General features: G+C 41.6%; 1 protein-coding gene across 1 annotated transcript in view; it reads right to left on the reverse strand.

Annotated features, from left to right (window-relative positions):
- Positions 1 to 1,185: 1,185 nt before the first annotated feature.
- The window catches only part of LOC147354495 (zinc finger protein 480-like), a 50,135-nt gene continuing 32,897 nt past the window's right edge, over positions 1,186 to 18,423 (reverse strand). The window contains exons 5-6 of the transcript XR_015146461.1: positions 7,134 to 9,256; positions 1,186 to 6,113 (exon numbers count right to left, since the gene is read on the reverse strand). The gene's annotated coding sequence lies outside the window, so the exon portion shown is untranslated. The remainder of the gene's footprint in view (positions 6,114 to 7,133; positions 9,257 to 18,423) is intronic.

An 18,423-nucleotide genomic window follows, 5' to 3' on the forward strand; every position in this document is an offset into this window, starting at 1 on the left:
GTTCCCGAGGTATCTCAAAAGTACTTGAGGGTCTTTCACGGCTTGTGTTGCACCACTGATTCCTCATTAAAGTAACTGTCATTAAAGTAACAGTTTTAAAGTAAAAGCGTAAAATTCTGTGGGAATAATTACGTTGGAAATAAGGTTTCCTCTTAACAGGATTCCTGCTGATGAGGCGGAAGCGGTTCAGCCTTGTGGAACAGAAACCTTGTGTGGCAGAGGGGCTGGAGGTTGGTAGGGGTGGGTGGGGGTTGATGTGGCCTGGTGGCTGGACCCAGAAATATTACTGCAGTTAGAATTAACTTAAGCAGTTTAAGTAAACAAGAACTGGCTTTGTGTAGGGATGACAAGCTAGATGTGAAACGCACAACTCTTAGAACAGGCTACCTCACAGTAACACCTGTCAGAAGAAAAATGTCTTGACATTCCACTTCTTCAAGCATCAAGCTTATTAGTCACTGCAGTGGCCCAGCGACTGTGCACCCTGAGGGGAATGCAGGACGGAGAAAAGCAGGCACCGTTCTTGTGCTTTGGACATTCTGGCCTTGGTATTTCAGGAAGGGCCGCTTGGGCCCATCCTCCTCCTCAGCAAGTCCAGGTAAGTTTTGGGGAGCCTCCCCTGGTTTTCAGATCTCCCAGTTATAGGGTGATGACCCCACATTTTATTTGTCAGGGTATGAACAGTTAAAAGACACAGGAGGATCCTGGTTGAAAGATACTGGGATTTGCTCGGTTGAAAGCCACTCACTGCCACTTCCCTGGGGGTCCAGTGATAAAGAATCCACCTGCCAATGCATGGGACACAGGTTTGACCCCTGGTCTGGGAGGATACCACGTGCCTTGGAGCAACTAAGCCCGTGCAACACAAGTACTGAGCCTGTGCTCTGCAACAAGAGTAGCTACAGCAGTGAGAAGCCTGCACATAGCAACTAGAGAGTAGCTCCTGCTTGCTGCAACTAGAGAAAGTCCACGTGCAGCAAAAAAGGCTCAGCACAGTGGGGAACAAAAAGACTTTGAGTGCTCTGGACTGACCAAAACAAGGGGATGCAGAACTCCGGTCTCCAAGAAAACCCCAGCCAGGTTTATGTTATGTGTACAGAATTCATACCCCTGCTTGCCGCAAGGAGAGAAAAGCCAGCGCAACAATGAAGACCCAGCACAGCCAAAAATAAATGTAAAAAATCGTTAACAGAGAAAAAAATGTCCTTTAATGAAAACTGCAGTCTTCTTTATAAAAGTGTTTCTGTTCCACGCTTGTGATGACGTAGCTTCAAATACTTTAGAGAAAAACTTGTTTACATCATAATATATGATACTTAAATCAATACTTCAATTTAACGGATGTCAAATTATGACCATTTGATGGCAATTAGACCGTATACTTTTTGTTTAGCAATGGTGATATATTTTCTCTCATTTCTTTGTTTCTGAAAGCTGTCAGTTGTGGAAAACAAAGCAGACTAAAATATGACATCTTGAGAAGACATTAGTATTTACTTTCACCAAAATTATCACTTTTACACTATTTATAAATATTTCTTTGTGTGTGTGTGTGTAATAAAGTTTTATTAAAGTATAAAGGAGATAGAGAAAGCTTCTGACAAAGGCACCAGAAGGCGGCAGAAGGAGTACCCGCTTGCTAGTGTTAACAATGAGGTTATATAATCTAAAGAATGTCTGGAGGTTGTAAAGACCTCATCAGACCTACTCCCATAATTTACATTTTAAGATAACACTGTCCTCAGGCAAGATACATCCTTGTAAAGACCAGGTCTACTCCCATAATTAACATTCTAAGATAACAGAAGGTTGAATCCAAAGACTGTCCTTAGGCAGGATACATTATTGTTATATAATCCTAAGGAATGTGGAGAAAGAAAAAGTTTGTCCTTTCTTCCTCTTTGAGAATTTCAGACCCCTCTCTCCTTGGGGACCCCTAGACTCCCTATCAACCTGCCTAGGAAATGACTCTCTCATTCCCCCCTTTTCTTTTAGGAGAATTATGTTGCCTAGGGAAAAGGGGCGTCGTTCTCGTTCCATAGCTGCTTCCGAGCTGACAAGGGGTGTTGTCCCTAAATTGGTGAGGCAACATATTCTCCTAATCCTCATATCTTATCCAGGGGCCCCAAATAGTAGCTGGAGGAAGCTACAGCAGTAGCAGGAGTTTGAGCAACCATTTGTAACTTAAAAGCTTTCATGCGGCTAGAAACAAATCCAGTTATACAATTACAGATGCAGGGAGCAAACAGCAAGAACAAAACAACCAGAATCAAAATTAAAAGTCACATTATGTCCATAGTTAAAGTGCAAAGTGTTGCACCAGTCCATTTTAAGGTTGGTAAATGTCATCAGATGAAGAAGAGGCATCGCATGCGATTGTTGTCGAAGGTATTCACAGACTTGGAGAAAGTCTTTTCCTTGAAATGGGGATGTCCACCACGGGAAGCCTTCCACTGACGAAGAGGGGAGTGCTCCACAGACCCAGCAGTGAGACCCATTGTGGAATGCAGCATAGAAGTGAGCCCAGGACAGGCAGACATTGTCTTGAGGATCCAACGGCAGACTCAGGATTTTGGGAGTCAGCAGAAGCAGACTCACATAGATTATCAGGCCCATCCGCTGCCCTTTGTTTAACTCTAGAGCTGGGTCAGAGCCACAAGCTCCGCTAACTGAGCACTGGTTGCCTGGGGGAGAGATTTTGCTTCCAAAACCTGTTCAGCAGTCACCACGGCATAACCTGCTTTACGCTTTCCATCCTGAACAAAAGAACTGCCATCTGTAAATATTTCCATATCAGGATTGTCTAATGGGGTATCCTTTAGATCCTCCCGAGCTGCATAGTTTAAAACTAGGAATTGAGAACAATCGTGATCAGGTGTTTCATTTTCCTTCTCAGGAAGGAAAGTGGCAGGATTTAAATTTCCACAAACTTAAGCTTAGTTACTGGTCCTTCTAACAACAATGACTGATACTTAAGAAGCCTACTGTCTGTCATCCAAATATTAACCTTAAAATTTAAGATTCCACTCACATCATGAGAAGTCAGTACAGTAAGGTTTCATCCATTAATTATTTTTAAAGCTTCAGGTGCTAATAAAACCGCTGCCCCAATTACTCTTAGGCAGTGGGGCCACCCACGTGAAACTACATCTAATTCTCTGCTTAGATAAGCAATAGGTTGCTGGTGAGGCCCTCAGGGTTGTGTCAAAACTCCCAATGCCACACCTTTTCTTTCAGTGACAAACAAATTAAATTCTGACCCTGTGGGCAAGCTCAGAGCTGGAGCTTGCAGGAGAGCAGTCTGAAGAACCTTAAAAGCCTTTTGAGTTTCTGGAGACCAAACCAGTTTGTGGGTTTGGGCCTGCTGAGTTTCAGCTATAAGTTTATATAAAGGCCGGGCAAGTTCCCCGTAACCGGAATCCAAATGTGACAGTAACCTGTGATTCCCAAAAATCCTCTCAATTGTCTTAAAGTCATAGGTAGGGGATGATTTAGTATAGGTTTAATTCTCTCAAGGCCTATGGCCCTAGTCCCTTCTGATATGATTAGGCCCAGATATCTATTGTTGACAAAGCTGAGCCTTTTCTCTTGATGCCTTGTAACCACAGCCTGCCAGAAAGTTTAAGAAATCTTCTGAGGCTCGCGAACAAGCTTCCTCTGTTTCAGCACAGAGCAAAATATCATCTACATATTGTAACACCACTGCTTCAGAGCTATTAAAGTTTTATAGATCCCGTGACAAACTTTGTCCGAATAAGTGAGGACTGTCACGAAATCCCTGGGGCAAAACTGTCCAGGTTAACAGAGAAGCTGGCTGTCTTCAAAGGCAAATAGAAATTGACTTTCTTCCGCCAAAGGCACTGAATAGAAGGCATCCTTTAAATCAATTACTGAGAAATATTTGGCCCGTTCAGGAATTTCAGGCAATAGAGTATAAGGATTAGGCACCACGGGATGTAAAGGAACTACAGCCTCATTTATTATTCGTAAATCTTGAACTTGTCTCCATTTACCATTCGATTTCTTTATAGCCAAAATAGGAGTGTTGCAAGGACTGTTACAGGGAATTAATAGTCCCTGCTCATTTAAATTTTCGATGATGGGTTTTAACCCTTCCTTAACTTCAGGTTTCAGTGGATAGTGCTTCTTATGTGGAAATACGTGCGGGTCTTTGAGCTTAACAACTACAGGAATAGCATTTTGTGCTCGACCCACAGATTTTCCATCAGCCCATACTCTAGGATTTACATTTTGTTCAACTAAAGGGAGAGAAAGGGAGGGCTCCATATTCATGAAAACAGAGGCATGGACCTTGCTTAGTATATCCCTTCCCAAAAGGGGTGAGGGAGATTCTGGCACGATCAGAAACTCGTGTGAAAACAGCACAGGATCCCAGTTGCAAGATAAAGAATAACTGAAATAATACCTTTTGGCTCGTCCAGACAGTCCCATTACGGAAGCGGATCGGGAAGAAAGTGGGCCAGGGGCTTCAGTAAGCACAGAATAAGTTGCCCCGGTATCTAAAAGGAAATCGACGGATTGGCCCCCCACAATTATTAATACCCAGGGTTCCTCAGGTGTTATTAAGACGGGAGCTTGTGTGGGGACCCCCGGGCACCTTCAGTCCTGATTGTCTTGAGAGTCCGACCCCGGAGACCTACGCCTCTGGGGGCAGTCTCTCTTCCAGTGTGGTCCTTTGCAGACCGGACATGGAGCCGGGGGCGGCTTAGATGCCTGAGGGCAATCCCGCTTGAGGTGCCCCTCCTTTCCACAGTAATAGCAAGCCCATCCCTTTTCACCTGGGCCCCTCTGGGCATTTTTCTCAGGCTGTTTAAGAACGTTTTTCATAGCCAGGGCGAAGGCTTCCGCCTTTTCCTTTGTCTTTTTTTGCCTCTCTTTTCCTCATATTCCCTACCATAATAGACTGTCTGAGCCAGCTGTAACGGAGTATCTAGACTAATTTGGTCCATACGCCTGTTTTAATAGCTTACTGCGGACATCTGGAGCCGACTGAGTTAGAAATCTATCCTTTAAGATCACTTTTCCCTCTTCACTTTCGGGATCAATCTCAGTGAATCTGCAAAGGCCTTCTCTCAGTCTATCTAGGAATTTACCAGGAGCTTCTTTCTCCTCCTGTTCTATGTCTGCCAATTTGTCATAGTTTAAAGGTTCAGAACACGCCTGCCTAAGTCCTTCAAGAATACATCTAACAAAATGACTCTGATCCCATCTTCTTTTAGCTGTGTTGTAGTCCCAGTCTGGTTCTATAGTTGGGACCACCTGATTCCCAGTGGGGAGGGCCGCTGTCTCATTCTCCCTCTTCCCTACTGATTCATTACCAAGCCATTCATCTCCATAAGCAATCGCTTTTCCCAAAACGCGAGTCTTTGACTCGGGAGTCACCGTTTGTCCCAAGATATACATCACATCCTTCCAAGTGAGGTCATAAAGCAGAGTAACACCTTTAAAAGCTCTAATATATTTTTCTGGGTCCTCTAAATAGTCTCCCAGATTCTCCTTGATTCTTTGTATTTCTTGATAAGAGAAAGGCTTATTAACTCTCACAGACTGATTATTTCTCCCGGTGGGTGTTTCATAAAGAGGCAACAGCTTGTGTGGCTGTTCCTCAGTCTCTCTGGCTGCTCTGTGCATATGATCCCAGGGATAGATTGGAGAAACCTGTTTTTCCTCTTCTCTTTGTCTCCTGTCCTCCATCTCATCTCTTACTTTGATGGTCTGAGTTTCTCTGAAACCAGAGTAGTCTGAGGTCATACTGAGACAGGAGATGTAAAGGAGGGAGCTGAAGGTTTCACGCCCAAATCTATACCCTTAGGACATAAGTCTGGCATATTTCGCAGAGAGAAAAAGGGCAACACATATGCTACTTCTACCCATTTCCCTTGTTCCTTACAGAACCGGTCTAATTGTAGAACAGTATTATACTTAAGAGACCCTCCAACTGGCCACCGTTCGCCGTCCTCCAATGGATACCGTGGCCATGCAGTATCACATAGGAAGACCAAGTGTGTCTTCTTTAAGCCCTGGGGATCAAATCTATCCCAGTTTTTCAGGATACAGTTCAAAGGAGTGAGGCTGGAATTGTTAGCTCCCATCTGTAAGAGAGAAAAAAAAGCGACCAGCGCCATTTTTTCTACCGGAGGCGTCCCTCCCTGCTCTAGATGGGGGTGTAGACAGACGTTACACCAAAAGCTTTTTCTTTCTGGTCGGACTTAGTCTGTCCCTTACCGATGCAGGCGCCGTACTCGTCCCTCCCGGTTCTACCACCGAGATGGGGTGGGGATGTACCAGGGGTAGACTTGATAGCATCCCTACTTGACGTCCAGCTCTTCACCCTTAACCTTGCTTGCCTCTGATGTCACCCGGGGTGAATCAGAGTAACCTTCCGGAATGCCTCCCAAGCTAAGACCGCTGTGGGAAAACATTTGTCACCTGAGTGCCTGTGCACGACCCTGAGTATTTCCTGACCACAATAAGACTGACGCGAACATAAAACTGAGATGTTCTTTCCAAGCATCACCACACCAGTATAACAGCCTCCTCTGATCTACTAAGAGCTGGCATTATCAAAGAAAAAAACCCATTGCAGTCCCAATTTGAGTAACCTTTAACCTCAGAGATGTTTTGGGAGCTAGAGCTCCATCTAGCTTCCGAACTTTCGATTCCTAGCGAGGCTAGGCACTTTCTTGACTACCAATTCAAGTTTGGGACCTAAGCCACAGTACACAATAACAGTATAGATCAAAAGTCCCTTGAAAGTCTATGATCCGATAGATTAGGTTAGTACTTCTAATTCCCAAGGAGTTATGAAATGGTCAAAGAGACCGAAAAGTTTGACCAAGAAAGGAGAGTTCGGTCCACACGCTTTGCCCATTTCTGTTCGGTTCCCGAAGGAGACATTGGGTGCCTCTTGGCATTGGCAGGTCGGTATAATGCCCCGACAGGTTTCTGCCATAAGCCGTTTGAGATCACCGTGGAACCACAGAGCAGGGCTCCTTACTTGCTTCACGCAGGGCATGCCATTCATTCACACAAGCACACCGTAGAGTTAGTAAAGCACAGCAGAAAACACATTCGCTAAGAGAACAAAGAACTAAAGCTCCAAGCATCCTTACCTTGTCCTGAAGGATCCCGGATGAGCCCCCAAGATGAAAGGTTGTCATTGAATCACGCGAAGACACCGGGATTCTTGGCCCCCAGAGGAGAAGAATTCAATCTGGGGCCAGAGACAAGGCTTGATCGCTCAGAGCTTTTGTGTAATAAAGTTTTATTAAAGTATAAAAGAGATAGAGAAAGCTTCTGACATAGGCATCAGAAGGGGACAGAAAGAGTACCCCTATTTATAAATATTTCTATGTGTATAAACTGAGTGAACTCAAGTCCTACTAAAGGAGCTGTCTTTCTTCATATTTATAGGGCACCTACTATGTCCCTTGTGTTAGGGTCCACAAGGGACTCAGAGCGTATTGTTGAAAAATTGCCCATTGTGGTGACCTGACAAACAACGGATGAAGCCCAGTGACCACTTTGCCCTGGTGGGATCCTGTTTTGCTCTGCTGGGCCAGTTTCTCAAGACTACGTGACCACCTGACTGTGAGACTCCTCAGACTATGTGATCACAAGACCCCAGCTGCGGGCTAAAGATAAAACTAATGCCCTCTCCCTGCAGGGCACAGCTTCCCATCAATAGGGTATAAGAAGGGTTGGCTGTAAAGGGAGAACACTGGCTTCTCTCTAAAGCCAGACACTTTTTCTTCCTATAACAAATCTTTCTCTGCCTGGCTCACTTTTTCTCCAATCTTGCCTTACACCTTGTCATTGTCTTATGTGCATTTTCGTGTTACAAAAGTCTCAAAATAACCCATAACTATATATTTGTTAGTGTTAAGGCATGGAAGAAATGTAAATTAAACATTAAATCTGCATCACATGTGTATAGAAAAAGTAACACAAAGCAAAAACTGGGCTTCCCTGATAGCTCAGTTGGTAAAGAATCCACCAGGAATGCAGGAGACCCTGGTTCGATTCCAGAATCAGGAAGGTCTGCAGGGGGAGGGATAGGCTACCGATTCCAGTACTCTTGGGCTTCCCTGGTGGCTCAGCTGGTCAAGAATCTGCCTGCAAATGCAGGAGACCTGGGTTTGATCCCTGCGTTGGGAAGATCCCCTTGAGAAAGGAAAGGCTACCCATTCCAGTATTGTGGCCTGGAGAATTTCTTGGACTGTATAGTCCATGGGGTTGCAAAGAGTCTGATGCAACTTTCACTTTCAAGGAAAAACTATTAAAAAAAAAAAAACAAAAGAAATACGATGGAATGATTGGCAAGAATAGCATTGAAACATATATTACCCTATGTAACATAGATAGCCAGTGGGAGTTTGATGAATGACATCAGTGGCATCCAGAGCCACTGCTCTGTAAAGACCTGGAGGGATGGGGTGGGGAGGGAGGTGGGTTCAGGAGGGAGGGGACACATGTATGCCTATGGCCGATTCATGCTGATGTACGGTAAAAAAAAAAAAAAAAAAAAAATCACAATATTGTAAACAAAAAAAACTAAAGAAATTCCACTAGATCTGACAATGAACCATGGAGCCATATTACTTAATTCTATAATGTGACATCAACACTTTAATATCCTCTGGAAAATGAACTTCTTCTATTTATTACCTAATAAATAAGTCTAAATATTAATGTTTATTAGGCTAGTGTAAAAATGTCTTAGGCAATAGATCATAATTAGTAATTTGTTTAGTAAAATAGATAAATAGTAAGCTACTACCGTCTTCAAAAACCATATGAACAATGGAACATATGTGTACCATAAAGGAATGTTATAAATTCATGGCATGTGTAAACATTCAGTGTTTAAGAATATAAAGTCTCACTGTGGTTTTTTGATGTTTGACTACTGATTCCTTTAGACTTTAAAAACAACCGCTTCCTGTGCTGCCTCTCCGGGCAGGCTGAGAAAAAAAGACTAAGGCCCCTTTCCTTTGATAGCAACTAGTAGTTCACCAAAGCAGGAACCCTCCCCTCCTTGCCATCCAGTAATCATCTTAACACTCCAAGAGTCACCATTCCATGTTCGTCAAGCTTTTCTTTCCAACAGCATGCAAGTCTACCCTGCTCCGACTAGAAAGCTTCAGCAGTTAACCTTCTCAAAGCACTTTAGCACATGGCTTCATCTGTCTCAACATCCAAACCAAACTTGGTTCCGTCTTCTTCCAGTGGGTGACTGCAAAGTAACAAGAACAAAAAAGTTGGGGACTGAGTATGTGAAATTTCTAGTTTATCAAGCAAAAAAATTGCACTCATATAATGCGCATTCTAAATTATTCCTGTGGCTTCCCTTGTGGTTGACTGGTAGGGAATCTGCCTCCCAATGCAGAACAACAGAGACTGATCCCTGGTCTGGGATATTCCCACATGCTGTGGAGCTACTAAACCCAAGAGCCACAACTATTCAGCCAATAATAAAAAAATAATAATTTCAGGATGCTCCAAGCTCAAAAAGAGGTATCACTTTTAACCTTATTTCTGAAGTTTTATTTCCTAATTATCATATGTTTATTATTCCTATCTTCACTTCATGTAAATCAGGCACATACTATTAGTTTTATCTGGGCACAAAAGAAAACATTAGGAAATATCATATGGTGCACCTATAATATGTTACACATCCATAAACAGGGGGAAGGTTTTAGGGGGCCAGAGGCTATAACTGCCCTGCTATGATGCCAAAGAAAGTTCAAACTACCATACAACTGCACTCATCACACAGGCTAGCAAAGTAATGCTCAAAATTCTCCAAGCTAAGCTTCAACAGTACGTGAGCCAAGAACTTCCAGATGTTCAAGCTGGTTTTAAAAAAGGCAGAGGAGCCAGAGATCAAACTGCCAACATCCCTTGGATCATAGAAAAAGCAAGATAATTCCAGAAAAATATCTACTGCTTCATTGACTAAAGTCTTTGCTGTGTGGATCACAACAGATTATGGAAAATTCTTAGAGATGGGAATACCAGATCGCCGTACCTGCCTCCTGAAAAACCTGTATATGCGTCAAGAAGCAACACTTAGAACCAGACATGGAACCACGGACTGGTTCAAAAGTGGCAAAGGAGTCCATCAAGGCTGTATATTGTCACTCTGCTTGTTTAACGTATACACAGAGTACATCACACAAAATGCTGGACTGAATGAAGCACAAGCTGGAATCAAGATTGCTGGAAGAAATATCAATAACCTCAGATACACAGATGACACCACCCTTATGGCAGAAAGTGAAGAACTAAGCAGTCTTTTGATGAAGGTGAAAAAGGAGAGTGGAAAAGCTGACTTAAAACTCAACCTTCAAAAAACAAATATCATGGCATCTGGTCTCATTACCTCATGGCAGATAGATGAGGAAACAATGGAAACAGTGAGAGACTTCATTTTCTTGGGCTCCAGAATGACTGCAGATGGTGACTGCAACCATGAAACTAAGACGCTAGCTCCTTGGAAAAGCTAAGACCAACCTAGACAGCATATTAAAAAGCAGACATTACTTTTTCAACAAAGGCCCATCTAGTCAAAGCTATGGTTTTTCCAGTAGTCATGTATGGATTTGAGAGTTCGACCATGAAGAAAGCTGAGCACTGAAGAAATGATACTTTGAACTGTGGTGTTGGAGAAGACTCTTGAGAGTCCCTTGGACTGCAAGGAGATCAAACCAGTCCATCCTAAAGGAAGTCAGTCCTGAATATTCACTGGAAAGACTGATGCTGAAGCTGAAACTCCAATACTTTGGCCACCTGATACAAAGAACTGACTCACTGGAAAAGACCTTGATGCAGGGAAAGACTGAAGGCAGGAGAATGGGACAACAGATGATGAGATACGTGGTTGGATGCCATCACTGACTAGATGAATATGAGTTTGAGCAAGCTCCAGGAGTCAGTGATGGACAGGGAAACCTGGTGTGCTGCAGTCCATGGGGTTGCAAAGGGTGGGACACAACTGAGTGACTGAAATGAACTAATGGACAGAGTTGGAGAGGATAACTGAAGATATTGGTATATAATCCCAAAATTGTCTATTTCTTGATTTCATCATGTAAAATTCTCACAGATTCTTTCAAACTTGAGAGGTTTTGGTGCATTGCTAGTTTCTGTTATGAAGTACTGGGGAAGCATACAACTATTGGAAGAAACATGATCCATTCAGAGTTACAGAAAAATGATAACAATTTTATTAGACCATAGGACTTATGATACATTCTGAATAAAACATTAGCAGACTGTAAACAGCAGCAATTAATTCTGAAGCAGAAATGTGCACATACTTTTCTGGTTCTTTTGATTAAATTTTCTTCAAGAAAAATGCTCTCTTCCATTTTGAAGAATAAGTTTCCATTAATCATTTATATGAACAGCAATTACCAGTTAAGGGAGAAAATGACCAGCATTTCCCTGATACTACTACTGCTGCTGCTGCTGCTAAGTCGCTTCAGTCGTGTCCGACTCTGTGCGACCCCATAGATGGCAGCCCACTCGGCTCCTCTGTCCCTGGGATTCGCCAGGCAAGAATACTGAGTGGGTTGCCATTTCCTTCTCCAATTCATGAAAGTGAAAAGTGAAAGTGAAGTCGCTCAGTCATGCCCAACTCTTAGCAACCCCATGGACTGCAGCCTACCAGGCTCCTCCGTCCATGGGATTTTCCAGGCAAGAGCACTGGAGTGGGTTGCCATTGCCTTCTCCAGTAACCTGTTAACTCTGTGAATATTTCATGAAAAAAATAATACAGTATTCATTACCTGTGCTAGCTTGCTTTACATATAAATCCTCTCATGTTTCAGTTTTGATCTTTGGGTTAAAGCTTTAGCATACACATTACTTTTGTGTGGTTTCTCTGAAAGAGATATATTTTAAAGTCTAGTGTACTCTGAAGCCTGCAGAAAGCCCTTGCGCATTCATTTCTAAGACTCCTCTTCATTATGGACTCTTGTTGTCTAATACTTAAATTCAAGCTGAAACTTTCCCACTCCCATTGCATTTGTAAAGCATTGCTCAGAATGTTCCCCAACTTGATGTTTCGTGAAAATCCTCCCGACAAAAACTGCCTTGTGTGGTTTAACTCCAGGATATATATTCTTACATACCTAGAGTGTGGGCAGTAATTGTGAAAACTGCCATAATCATTGCATTTCTAAATGTAAAGTATTTGGTGAACCCTAAGTTTAAGGCAGTACCTAAAAGCCTTGACACATTACATACACTTGTAAGGTTCTCTTTAGGATGGATCATCTGATGGTTGGTGAGATGTGAGCCCCGAGTTAAGGTTTTACACAACCATGTCACTTGTAAGCTTTCTCTCCAGAATGACTTCTTTACTGAATCATGACTTCAGATTGTTATTCAAAAACCTTGACATGCTCATTACTATGATACAGGTTCTATCTAGTGTGAATATTCTCAAGAAGCCTAACATGTATACACCTGACAAAAGCCTAGCCACACTGATTACATTTGGAAGGTCTCTCGAATATGGATCACCTGATGCCTTTTTAGGTCTGAATGCCACCTGAAGGATTTGCCACACTTAAGATTTGTAAGGTGTTTCTGCATTATGAATTCTCTGATGATGGGAATGATGAGACCTGTTATTGAAGCCAGGTCCATACATGTTACAGTTATATGTTTCCCTCCAATCTTAAGACAGGAGGGATTTACCATGCTCTAAATGTATGGCTTCTCATCAGTATGAATTTTCTCATGTTTTGTAAAAACCGAACCACTTCCATGGCACTTGGTACCACATGCACTACATGGGTAAGATTTCAATTCAAAATGAATTACCTGATGGTTAGTGAGGTCTGAGCACAGAATCAAGCTTTGCCACACCTACCACATGTGTGTGGTTTCCCACCAGTTTGACTTTTCTGAAGGTCAAAAAGTTTATACACTTTACTGCATTCACTGTATTTGTAAGTTTTCACTACAGTATGGATTCTCAGATGATCTGCAATGTCATTCCTTTGACTGAAGGCTTTGCCACATGGTTTCTCTCCTGTTTGAACTGCCTAATGGTTAAGGCTGAACATGCACTAGAAGCATTTCCACATTCACTTCTTTCGTTTTTATACAGTGTGAATTCTCTGAAAAATGATAAGGCCTGAACTTGGACTAAAGGCTTTGCCACACTCATTATATTTGCACTATAATGTACTCACAACTGTTCCATTTCTAATGTTTCTCTCTAGTATGAATTATCCAATGGTTTCTAAGATGGTCATTTCAAGTAAAGCACTGGTCATATACATCATATTTATATGGTTTCTCTCTGTATGAACTGCCTGATGATGAGTTAAGGTTGATGGTGCCTAAACATTTATAACAATTTTTACATTTTTAAGGTTTCCAGTATGAATTCGCCAATGAACTGCAAGGTTTATAGTTTGACTAAAACCTTGCCACATACATCATATTTGTATGGCTTTTCTCCAGTATGAATTCTCCAATAAATTCTAAGTTGTATGTTTAGAGTAAGGCTTTGGCCACATACATCACATTTGCATGGTTTCTCTCCAACATGAGTACTCCAACGAACTGCAAAATAAAACCTGGGACAGAACACTTTGCACATAAGTTACATTTCTATGCTTTCTCTCCTATATGAACTGCCTGATGTCTAGTTACAGAGAAGGCACTGGCACCCCACTCCAGTACTCTTGCCTGGAAAATCCCATGGACGGAGGAGCCTGGTAGGCTGCAGTCCATGAGGTCGCTAGGAGTCGGACATGACTGAGCAACTTCACTTTGACTTTTCACTTTCATGCATTGGAGAAGGAAATGGCAACCCACTCCAGTATTCTTGCCTGGCGAATCCCAGGGACAGAGGAGCCTAGTGGGCTGCCATCTATGGGGTCGCAGAGAGTCGGACATGACTGAAGCAATGACTGTGCACTAAAATGTTTGTCACAATTGTTACATTTGTAAGGTTTCTCTCCAGTATGAATTCTCTGACGAACTGAATAGTTTGTAATTTGATTAAAGGCCTTCCCACATACATCACATTCATATGGTTTCTCTCCAGTATGAATTCTCCGATGAACAGCAAGGTATGTATTTACAGTAAAGGCCTTGCCACATACATCACATATATATGGTTTCTCTTTAGTATGAATTCTCTGATGAAGTGCAAGTTTACTAATGGCCTTGCCACATAAATCACACTTACATGGTTTCTCTCCAGTATGAACTCTCCAATGATTTCTAAGCTGTGTGTTTCAAATATAGCCATGGCCACACACACCATATTTATATGGCTTCTCTCCAGTATGAATTCTCTGATGAACTGCAAGGTGTGTAGTTTGACTAAAGGCTTTGCCACATACATCATTTATATTGCTTCTTTCCAATATGAATTCTCTGATGAATTGCAAGTTTTGCAGTTTGACTAAAGGGCTTGCCACATACATCACATTTATATGGATTCTCTCTAGTATGAATTCTCCGATGAACTGCAAGGTATGCAGTTTGACTAAAGGCTTTGCCACATACATCACATTTATATGGTTTCTCTCCAGTGTGAATTCTCTGATGAATTGCAAGTTTTGCACTTTGACTAAAGGCCTTGCCACATACATCATATTTATGTATTTTCTCTCCAATATGAGCTCACCAATGAACTGCAAAGACCTGGAACTGAAGACTTTGCCACATAAATTTATATGCTTTCTCTCTTGTACGAACTGCCTGATGGCTTGCAGTTCGACTAAAGGCCTTGCCACATACATCACATTTACAGGGTTTCTCTCTAGTATGAATTCTCTGATGATATGCAAGTTATTCAGTTTGATTAAAGGCCTTGCCACACACATTGCATTTATACGGTTTTCCTCCTGTATGGACTCCTTGATGTCTAGTGAGTTACGAGTCCTGAAGAAAGGTTATGTCACACTCATTATATTTGTAAAGTTTTTTCTTGTGTGCTTCATGGTCTGCTGCCAGTTCTGAAGAATATGTAACAACACTCTCATGTTTATCAGAAATGCCTCTACAGACACTATGAGTTCTCTGAGGCGGTAAACCTGAGTCGCTGCTTTTGATATTTGTCATAACTTGACTACATTCAAAAATTGTCCCTTCAGATTGAACTATCTGTAATTCATCCTGAAAGCTTGATCCATGCCTATCAACAGGCGTATTTCCTGCATCACTTCTACTATGACGATCTCTTTCATCAGTCAGGTTTTTCTTATGGGTTATAGACATTCCTTTGTCATTTCTTTCATCATCTGTCCACAGACACTAAAAATTATACAGAGTTCCCTGGATCTTCCTGAGGAAAAAATCTCTGATTTCATGACTTTTGGCTCTTCCAAAGATCACTCTGAAAAATTTCTCGTTTACCACTGAATTCTTCTGCCTATAATTTCTTGATCATATGTATATGAGACATATCTACAAGATATAAAGAAGCATAGGCATTGTATTAATTCTAATTTATAAATACACTGTTTCTTGTCAAACACATGGTATGATACCAAAAGTCATACCCATCCTGAAAGGAATTATGAATCTTCACAATGATGACCTTAAAACTATAGAACACTAAAGGAATAGAATTCTTTAAAACAGGAAGAGTGGTCACATGTAATTCAAATTAATTTCAGGGTAGTGTAGTTTCAAAGACACAATCAGTGAACATTCATTTTATGCAAACTCATGTCAGTTCTCAAGAAAAAGTGTATTTCCCCACCATGACCTCAAAGTTCATTTTACCTGGTATTAAACACACTGCTGTCTCATAATCGAGGACAAAAAAAACCATATTGTACACACTTTATACATACTCATATATATTTAAATGGTAAAGAACATACAGGGCTATGTAGGTGACTCAGTGATAAAAAAAACTACATGTCAATGCAGACGACACCGGACAGGGGGGTTCAATCCCTGGGTCGGGAAGATCCCCTGAAGCAGGATATCGCAACCCACTGCACTATTCTTACCTGAAAAAAACTTCATGGACAGGGGAACCTGGAAGGCTACAGTCCACCAGATCACAAACAGGACTGAGTAATTGAGCAAGCACTGGAGGCAATACACTGGAATGGTAAATAATGCAAAAGAAGCATTCTAATGAATAATGTAAAAAGTAAGTGTTAGTTGACAACTGTTCAACAAATACTTCATTCCTTAAAAAAACACACACACACACAAACATACACACAGCCCTACACATACGTATACACGTACATACATAATACATATTTTTCCTAGACCATGGTGCTTAGGAAATCTTATTTCCCTGACCATGCATTAAACCCAGGCTCGCTGCAGTGAAACTACTGAATTCTGTCCACTGGACTGTCAGGGAATTGCCTAATTAAAAAAAAAAAAAGCAAAAAACAAAACACTTTTCTAAATACGTCTTAGAAATCTATCACTAGATAGACATATAGGCATTTTATGACATTAACAAGTAGTTCATGTCAGCTATATTGTGCAATACAAAAAGACAGTCATCAAAATAACAAAAAGTTATTAAGCGAAACATTCTCTACTTACACAGTTCAGTTCAGTTCAGTCACTCAGTCCTGTCTGACCAATGCACCCATCTAATAATAGCTCCAATTTAAAAGTTTTGGTTATTATGAATGAGCCTGGAGATTATCATACTAGGTGAATAAGAAAAATCTTCTATTGCACATTTTGTACAAGATGTTTATACGGATAAATGTTTTCAAATCTCTTGGGTATACCGGTAAAAGCAACATTGCTGGGTGTGATATTGTCATTTATAAGAAACAGGGATGTGGTCATTCAAATGAGAAATTCATTAATTCCACTCACACCTTCTTTGGCTAAACTCATCTTCATTAAGGCCTTGCCTTGATGGGAGGAGACTGAGAAATTAGGGGAACCCATGGCTATGGGTGCATAAAGAATTCTAGAACCACAAAGGCAAAAAAAAAAAAAAAAGAATTAGCAAATGGGCAAAATGAGAAAGACTTTTCACTAAAGCTGGAATATAGAGTAAAAGTAGGAAAAAGAAAATATTTTCAACATCACTAACCAGCAAGTGTGGGACCTTCACATTTTCTGTTTCCTCCATGTACACCCCCTACTACCTTCAGAGTTCATAGAAAACTAAGAGTCTCTACTATCCACTGGAGATGATCATTATGAACTCGTAACTGTGGAAAGTGGCAACTGGGAACAAAGTTTTTCAAAACCATTCTCAGCGCACCAAGTGTGCACTGTCACTGCACTAGAGTTGAACTGATATTACATTTTCAGGAGATGGTATATCAGAATCACAAAACGTATCTCAGAGACAGGCTATCTCCCTCCCAGCCAACAGTTCCAGTAGCAAGAAGGCATCAGATAAGTACTTTGCTGAAGCAAGAGAGTCTATAAGGGGAAAAATGAGTAAATGCTCACATCTCAAACATGCATGTCTCCTGGATCAAGACCAACCCACCGGCAAAGACAAGGAGGAATGATTCTGAAAACTGGACAGAGACTGTGCAAGGAAGCTACATGTCCTGAACACCACCATAACCCCTGACAACCACTACTATAATTTCATGTATGCTCACTGATGGTGGTTGTGGATTTATCTATATAGCATTTAATCTGATGGTAAATTTATCTATGATTTCATGTCAGTCCCCACAGCCCCGTGCTCTGCCTCTTGCTACAATATGATTTCTACAGAAATCTACACATTTCTACAGAAATTTCTACACATAAGAAGAAAGAAATGTGATTTGCTGTGGCTTTTCCAGAATCATCATTCTTTATCTTGCTAAGGACTGAGGACACAACGGAGGGGTCAAGGAAAACATTTCAGAAACTTACCTTCTGCTGGCCTCCTTCAGAATACACAGGGAACAGTATACAATGCAGAAACGTAGCTTACTTTCTAGAATGGCTAACTCAAAACGCACATGAGTAGAAAACATGACACTGGGACTGTTAAAGTTTGTCACTGAGCTCTAAATAGAGTGAGTTCTGAAATAACTGTATCACGAAGTGCGTAGATTTTTTGAGGAAGTTAGGTTGAAGTTCCTGATGCCACATCCTGAAGCTTTTCATGTCTGAGCCAACAGGGCTTTGAGTCAGTCAAGCAAGGCAGGGGTTCCCAGGAGGCAAAGAGGGGAAAGGCAGAGATACCCTAGAGCAGTTCCCCACTTCAAAGGGAAGTGATCCTCACTCACAGAGAGCAGGTTCCTATAGGTCTCCAACATCACATCCCTGTACAAAGTCCTCTGAGCAGGGTCCAGGCATTCCCACTCCTCCTGAGAGAACTCTATGTACACATCAGCGAATGTCAACGATCCCTGAAATGAAAATATATTTCACCAAAGGGCTCTGAGGAGAGTTCTTATTCTCATGGAAAATGAGAAG

The sequence above is a fragment of the Bos grunniens genome, chromosome 18 (genome assembly GCF_055505025.1).
Source record: "Bos grunniens cultivar Pamir isolate PY7600 chromosome 18, Bosgru_T2T1.0, whole genome shotgun sequence".
Classification (NCBI taxonomy): domain Eukaryota; kingdom Metazoa; phylum Chordata; class Mammalia; order Artiodactyla; family Bovidae; genus Bos; species Bos grunniens.